The sequence below is a fragment of the Dipodomys spectabilis genome, unplaced genomic scaffold (genome assembly GCF_019054845.1).
Source record: "Dipodomys spectabilis isolate Male_0828 unplaced genomic scaffold, ASM1905484v1 ptg000365l, whole genome shotgun sequence".
Classification (NCBI taxonomy): Eukaryota; Metazoa; Chordata; class Mammalia; order Rodentia; family Heteromyidae; genus Dipodomys; species Dipodomys spectabilis.
In genome coordinates this window covers 4,391,652-4,398,653 of record NW_024871042.1, presented here as the reverse complement: position 1 = coordinate 4,398,653, position 7,002 = coordinate 4,391,652, and the positions used below count along the sequence as shown (strand labels likewise).

The 7,002-nt window shown below is 39.3% G+C and overlaps 1 protein-coding gene across 1 annotated transcript in view; it reads right to left on the bottom strand.

Annotated features, from left to right (window-relative positions):
• Positions 1–628: 628 nt before the first annotated feature.
• Dtd1 (D-aminoacyl-tRNA deacylase 1) overlaps positions 629–7,002 on the bottom strand; it is a 165,189-nt gene continuing 158,815 nt past the window's right edge. Inside the window, exon 6 of the mRNA XM_042666554.1 lies at positions 629–1,147. The gene's annotated coding sequence lies outside the window, so the exon portion shown is untranslated. The remainder of the gene's footprint in view (positions 1,148–7,002) is intronic.

Sequence of the window (7,002 nt, the reverse complement as noted above, 5' to 3'; positions counted from 1 at the left end):
AAGAGGCTGAGATCTAAGGATTGTGGTTTGAAGCCAGGTAGAAAAGGCCATGAGATTCTTATCTCCAATTAACTACGAGAAAAACAGAAGTGGTGCTGTGGCTCAAAGTGGTAGAGCACTAGCATTGAGCAAAAAAGCTCAGGCACAGTGCCCAGGCCCTGAATTCAAGGCCTAGGACTGGCTTTTAAAAAGAAAACTACTGTAGATATGCCACTAATAGAATAACTCAACTAGAAACTGCTTTGACAGAATTGGCTCTTTTCTTCAAGAACCCCTGAGTAGAATGACTTGGACCAATGGATATGTAGATAAGTGCACAGCTCCGGGAAGAGTATCTGTATGGACAATGTAGCTGGCCTTTCTCTCATCTCCCAGTTGTAGCAACTGCACTTGGTCAAAATGATCTGGCCTTTCTGCAATTGGATTTGCTTCCCCTCTACACTCCTGTTTCCTGCCCTCTGATTTCCAAGTACACTGTCCCCAACCACAAATTACCACAGATGGACTCATCCTAGAACCAGAGGCCTGTGTGCCCCTTTAAAAAAAAAAAGTTGTTGAAAAGAAGTATGAGTTAGACATATTCCATTTCTAAAGATATCTTTAGATACACAGAATTTGTTTGATAATAGTGTGTTGAGATTTGGGGTTTTATTATTATTTATTTTTAGAAAAAAGAGAAATTTTACAAGATGCAAAGTCTCACACAATTCACTGTTATGGTAACTATTTTTACATCCTAACACAGGCCCTGTTTTACAAAGCAGTGTTGGAAGGAAGACGGACAGCAGGGATGTGCTGGAGACCCATCATGAACACACAGAGCACATCTAGTGTACTGGATGACACGTGATGTCGGGTCAACCTGTTCCAAAAGAGTCAAGACATGATGAAAATCATTGAAAATCTGAGGGGGAGACGGACATGTGTGTTCTCTGCCTTGTGCACCCCAGACACCACAATGCAGTGCCCCATCAGACCACAGCAACTACAGAAAGGGTAGCAGTCCTTTGGTGTTTTCTTGCAGATATTCAGTTTCCTAGTTCTTATTTTTGTCTTCCTTTTCATGTTTCAGTCCCAAATTCTTACAGCAGCGTTGGTGCTTAGCATCTCCCATTTTCAGGATCCAGTTCTGCCCAATGGTAATACACTAAAAAGAACAAAGAGAAGACACATTACTAAGAAGGACTCCAAAAACTGCCTTCAAATTTTATCAACACAGACATGAAAGCACTAAAAAGTAACTGAATATATTCTTTCAAGTGCACGCAAAAATGCCAACACTAGCAGGACAGTGTTCTACTTCATTGTGAAAACATTCTGCCAGGTTGCCATGTATAAAACAATTATCGTCTCATCAGAGTCTCTAATTGATTACAATTCCATTCTCAAGCTCAAAAAGACAGCAAACCAAAAAGCTAAAAATCCTTCTAAATGAATTTGAAGTAAGTGAAAATGAAAATACAGCATATCAAATTTTGTAATACTCACCTAAAGTAGTGCTTGGGGGAAAGTCGTAGCATGCAGCACTTATGATTTGAAAAGAAAAGGCTGCCAAATCAATACTCTGAGTTTCTGTCTTAAGAAACTGAATGACTAAAGAGTAAACCCCTAAAAGGCAGAAACCAACAGATAAAGAAAAGAAATATAAATAAAACCACCAATAAAATGGGTAAATCCCTGGCCAGACTTAACAAGAAATAGGATATGACACAAAATATCAATATGAGGAATCAAAGAGAATCAAACATCAGACAAACCTTAGTGACATTTAAAAAATAGGCCTGGTGGTATACATCTGTAATCCCAGAAACTTAGGAGGCTTAGGCATGAGGACTGTACCTGGTCAGTCTGGGTTACATAGCAAGACTGTCTCAAAAAATATTGCATGTTCTTCCTCATGTGTGGAATTTAGACCTACAACAACGTGAATCACATGAATGTAAAGTAGGATAGAGTACTGTTTAGAAAACCAACAGGAAATGAGAGTTTGCTAGGAGAGGGTGAAGGGCATGAAGATGAATGAAGCATTTCAGATGGATGTACAAAAACAGAAAAATGAAACCCAATAAAATTGTGTAATAAGAAAGAGTAATATAGCGGATGAAATTGATCAAGGTACATTATAGGTATGTATGGAAATATACTGAAACCCCTTCACATAATTAAAATATGATAGTTAAAAGAAAAAAAAGGAAATGAGTGAAGTAAGACATGCTTAAAATGGAGCTGGCTTGGGATTGGTGAAGTAGTGGCATGAACAAGAAGGTATAGATGCCTGTGGAAACACAGCTCTCCTTTTACTTGGTGCCTTTTACAATTTAGTATGCTCCACTTATAGAGTATCTTTTTGAAGCCAGGTTATTTAATAAAATGTATTATATCCTAGAAAACCAATGAAAGCAAGTTTTTGTGTCCCTTCTTATCACCTGATCTTGGATCAAGGCAGGTGGTTGTTTTTGTTGTTGTTTTTCCTTTGGTGCCGGTCCTGGGGTTTGAATTCAGGACTTAGGCACTGTTCCTGAGGTTTTTTTTGCTCAGGGCCTGTGCTCTATCTGGCTTTTTTGGTGCCTACTTAGAGATAAGAGTTCACAGATCTTCCTGCCTGGGTTGGCCTTGAACTGTGATCTTCAGATCTTAGCCTTCTGAAGTAGGTAGGCTGTTTATTATGAATTATTTGAGCCCAAATCCTAGCTCAGAAGCATATGACCTTCATTGTTAGGTGTGATTCTGTAGGTATAAAATTTTTTAAAGGATTGTTTTAAAAGGACACATCACAAAAATTTTTCTGCCTACAAATTCACACACACACACACACACACACACACACACACACACACAAACACACACACACACACGGGTTAAATTCCTTGAAAAGTAGTTAGAAAGGCTTCATTTTCAAATTAATAACAGTGAGGCGGTTGCTCAAAGAAAGTACTGGGACAGGGAATAAATAAATACTTAACCCTGGGATAATTTTTAATACTACTCCAAAGATGTTTGGTTCTTTGGTATAAAATGTTCAAGTGTCTCATATTTCCCTTTGTAGTTCTGAGGCTATGACAAACCCAGCTGATATTGCTAAGACTTGTGATATGGGCATTTGTCATTTAAGAGTTAGGCTAGATCTCTAAACTTAGCACAGCAACTTCTGTCTCTTCTTAGCTAAATGCTAACTGGATGAATTTTAGTAAGAGCAAAAGATTCTGAAAACAGTACATACTCTGTTGTATCATTCTGTCAGTGGCTTGGACTCTGCCTAGGCAGAGTTGAGCCTTTCATTCCTGTGTCCACCTTAGGTAAGAAAGCATCTAAGACCAGGAAAGGCTAGCTGGGACTATGATTAATCCATGGTGGAGCCAGGTAAGAGATGGAAACCTTCCCCACGTTTTACCCTCATACTCCAAAACTCACCAATACTCCTTCCTAATACATGCTTAGAGACTACCAACAGGTGGAAAATGCAGTTATTCCTGGAGACCAAATCAAAACCAACTCATCTACTCTTACATTAAATTGAAGATATTAGCTCAAATCTAAGAACCTGGGGCCTCTTATTGCCTCTTTCAAACTGAAAAGCAAAGTTCTAAAATTGTTTACCACATTGGCCTTCCCAATTTTCTTGGCACAAATTAAATTTTGTCTTTGTTTTTGAACTTGGCTAGGGATGAGTTCAGTGTAGAACAATTGGTTGGCCTGTATAAGACGCTGAGTTGTATTTCCAGCCGCAGCAGCGGAGGAGGAGGAGGAACTTCGGGATTCTCATTGAATGTATTTTTCTTTCTTTTATATTTACTTCAGTTAAATATAGTAAAATATCCTAATTCTTAGTGCTTTGGGAAAATAGTATTATGCTTCAAATGTGTGATATATAGGGAGCATTATAGCTTACTCTAGTAGAATAAAGGATGTAGAAAATTATTCATGATATTCAGTTAAATGAAAACATAAGCTAACACTACACACACACACACACACACACACACACACACACACACACACACACACACTTTGTTTAAACTTAAGCAGTTTTTCTTTTTTCCAGTGTTCCAGCTGAAAGCTTCTATCTACCATAATGAATGATAGATGATGCTTTTTATTTTCAGTCTCATATGATCCAACCATCCCATGCAGCATATATAGCTATAAGAACTGAAATGAATATGCCAAAGAGACATATGTATTTACCTGTTTATTACAGTCCTATTCACAATAGCCAAGACATGGAATCAATTTAGGTGTTCATCGACAGACAAAGTGGTATACAAATAAAATGGGAGATTATTCAGCTATTAAAAAGAATAAAATTGTTTCCTTTGTGGCAGCATGAATAGAACTAGAGGATGTTATGTTAAGAGAAATAAGTCAGGTATAGAAAGGCAATACTTCACATCTCACATATAGGAATGTTAGCTTTAAAAAAAAAAAAGTTGAGCCAGGCACTGGTGGCTCACGCCTGTAATCCTAACTTCTCAGGAAGCTGAGATCTGAGGATCACAGTTCAAAGCCAGCCTGGGCAAGAAAAGTCTGTGAAGACTCTTATATCCAATAAGCCACTCAGAAAAAGCCAGAAGCAGCACTGTGTTGAGTACAAAGAGGATCAGGGACAGTGCATAGGCCCTGAGTTCAAGCCCCAGGACCAGAAAAAAAAAAAAAAAAGGTTGATCTCAAAGAAATAATGAACAGAATTGAGGTTACCAGAGCCTGAGAAGAACAGGGAAGAGGGAGAAATGGAAGAAGGTTAACAAGTAGTGTCATTGGATAGGATGTCTTATAGCATGCAGGATGATTACAATAGGAAAGAACTAATTGAATATGTCCAAGTATCAGGCAGAGAGGATTTTGAATGCTCCCAACCAAAACCAAAATATATCTGACATGCCAGATGTGCCAATTAACCTGGTCTGATCATTTCATATTGTGCATGTGTGCTGAAATGTCACTCTGTACCCCATAAGTATGGACAAGTAAAAAAGTCAGTTCAAAATAAAAATCTACTTTAAAAGCAAATGAAATAGAAAAAAGTAGGGGCTGGGAAGGTGGCTCAGTGGTAGAGCGCTTGCCTTGCATGCATGAGGCCCTGGGTTCGATTCCTCAGCACCACATAAGCAAAAACAAAAAAGCCAGAAGTGGCGCTGTGGCTCAAGTGGTAGAGTGCTAGCCTTGAGATGAAGAGCTGAGGGACAGCGCCCAGGCCCAGAGTTCAGGCCCCACAACTGGACCAAAAAAAAAAAAAAAAAAAGAAATAGAAAAAAGTAGAGTGGAATAAAATATTTAAATATAAAAAGTGATGTACTGGGTGGTAGTGGAATGGGAACTTAGAAATCAGTAGCAGCAATGCTGCAGGGATGGGCAGAAGAACTGGGAAGGAGGTGGCACTTAAGGCAAGTGGCACAGTGTTAGTTTAACCTTCATGGACTAAGTAGTTGAAAATGGGTATTATAAACTTTGGATTTTTTTCAATTTTTTCCATATATATTTTTATTGTAAAAATATTGTACAGAGGGGTTACAGTTACACGAGTAACTGTATGAGAGGGGTCCATACATAAGGTAGTGAATATATTTCTTGCCGAACTTGTTACCAACTCCCTCATTTTTCTCCCACTTTCCCACCCCCCAACCACCCTCCTCAATTTGTACAGTTCAATTCCAACATACTATCTTTGAGTATCACTGTTGCATTGGTTCCCCCTTTGTCCTTTGATTTGCCTTTTTGTTTGTTTGTTTGTTTGTCCTGGGGCTTGAACTTTGCCTGGGCACTGTCCCTAAGCTCTTCAGCTCAAGGTGTGTGCTCTACCACTTGAGTCACGGTGCCACTTCTGCTTTTCTGGTGTTAATTGGAGATAAGAGTCTCACATACTTATCTGCTTGGGCTGGCTTTGAACAACAATCCTCAGATCTTAGCCTCTGGAGTAAGCTAGGATTACAGGTGTGAGCCACCAGTGCCTGGCTGTCTCACCATTTTGCTGTCCCCTTCCCTTCCCTAATTCAGATAAACATATATACAACACCCAGGGTACCAAAATAAAATACAGTGACAACAGGGGATAAACCATAGGAAAAGAAAAACACAAAAGAAATAACACACCTTGAGCTGAAGAGCTCAGAAGAGCTCAGGAACAGTGCCCAGGCCAAGTTCAAGCCCCATAACCGACAAAAAAAAAAAAAAAAGGTGAGTCAAAGGACAATAAAATAACAACAAAGAAAAAAACCTCATTTCACTTAGCATCATCTTATGTGGTCATATGTACATAGTTTTTGAGCTATTCTGTTCATCTGCTAAGATTTTCCTAGACATATACTAATTATTACAAATGAGGGAAAACATGGGATCTATGTTTCTTTGGGTCTGGTTACTTCACAATATGATTTTTTCCAAGTCTTCCCACTTTCTTATGAATGAGGTATCATTCTTTCTGATGGAAGTATAGAATTTCGATGTGTATTTATACCACATTTTCTTGATCCATTCATCTACTGAGGGGTTATCTGGGTTGCTTCCATATCTTAGCTATGGTAAATAATGTTGCAATAAACATGGATGTGCTGGTAGCTTTATTGTGGCCTTGTTCGTGGTCATCTGGGTAAATACCCAGAAGTGGGATTGCTGGGTTATGGGGGAGGGCTATGTTTAGTCTTTTGAGGAACCTCCACATTGCTTTCCAGAGTCATCAAACAAGTTTACACTCCCACTAACAGTAGTAGGGTTCCCTTTTGGCCATATCCCTCCAGCATCTGTGGTTATTAGATTTCTTTTCTTTTTTTTTTTTGGATCCGGTCGCGGGGCCTGAACTCTGGGCCTGGGCGCTATCCCTCAGCTCTTCAGCTCAAGGCTAGCTCTCTACCACTTGAGCCACAGCACCACTTCCGGCATTTTTCTTTTTGCTTATGTGGTGCTAAGGAATCGAACCCAGGGCCTCATGCTTACAAGGCAAGCGCTCTACCACTGAGCCACCTTCCCAGCCCCTAGATTTCTTGATAATGGCCAGTCTCACTGGAATGA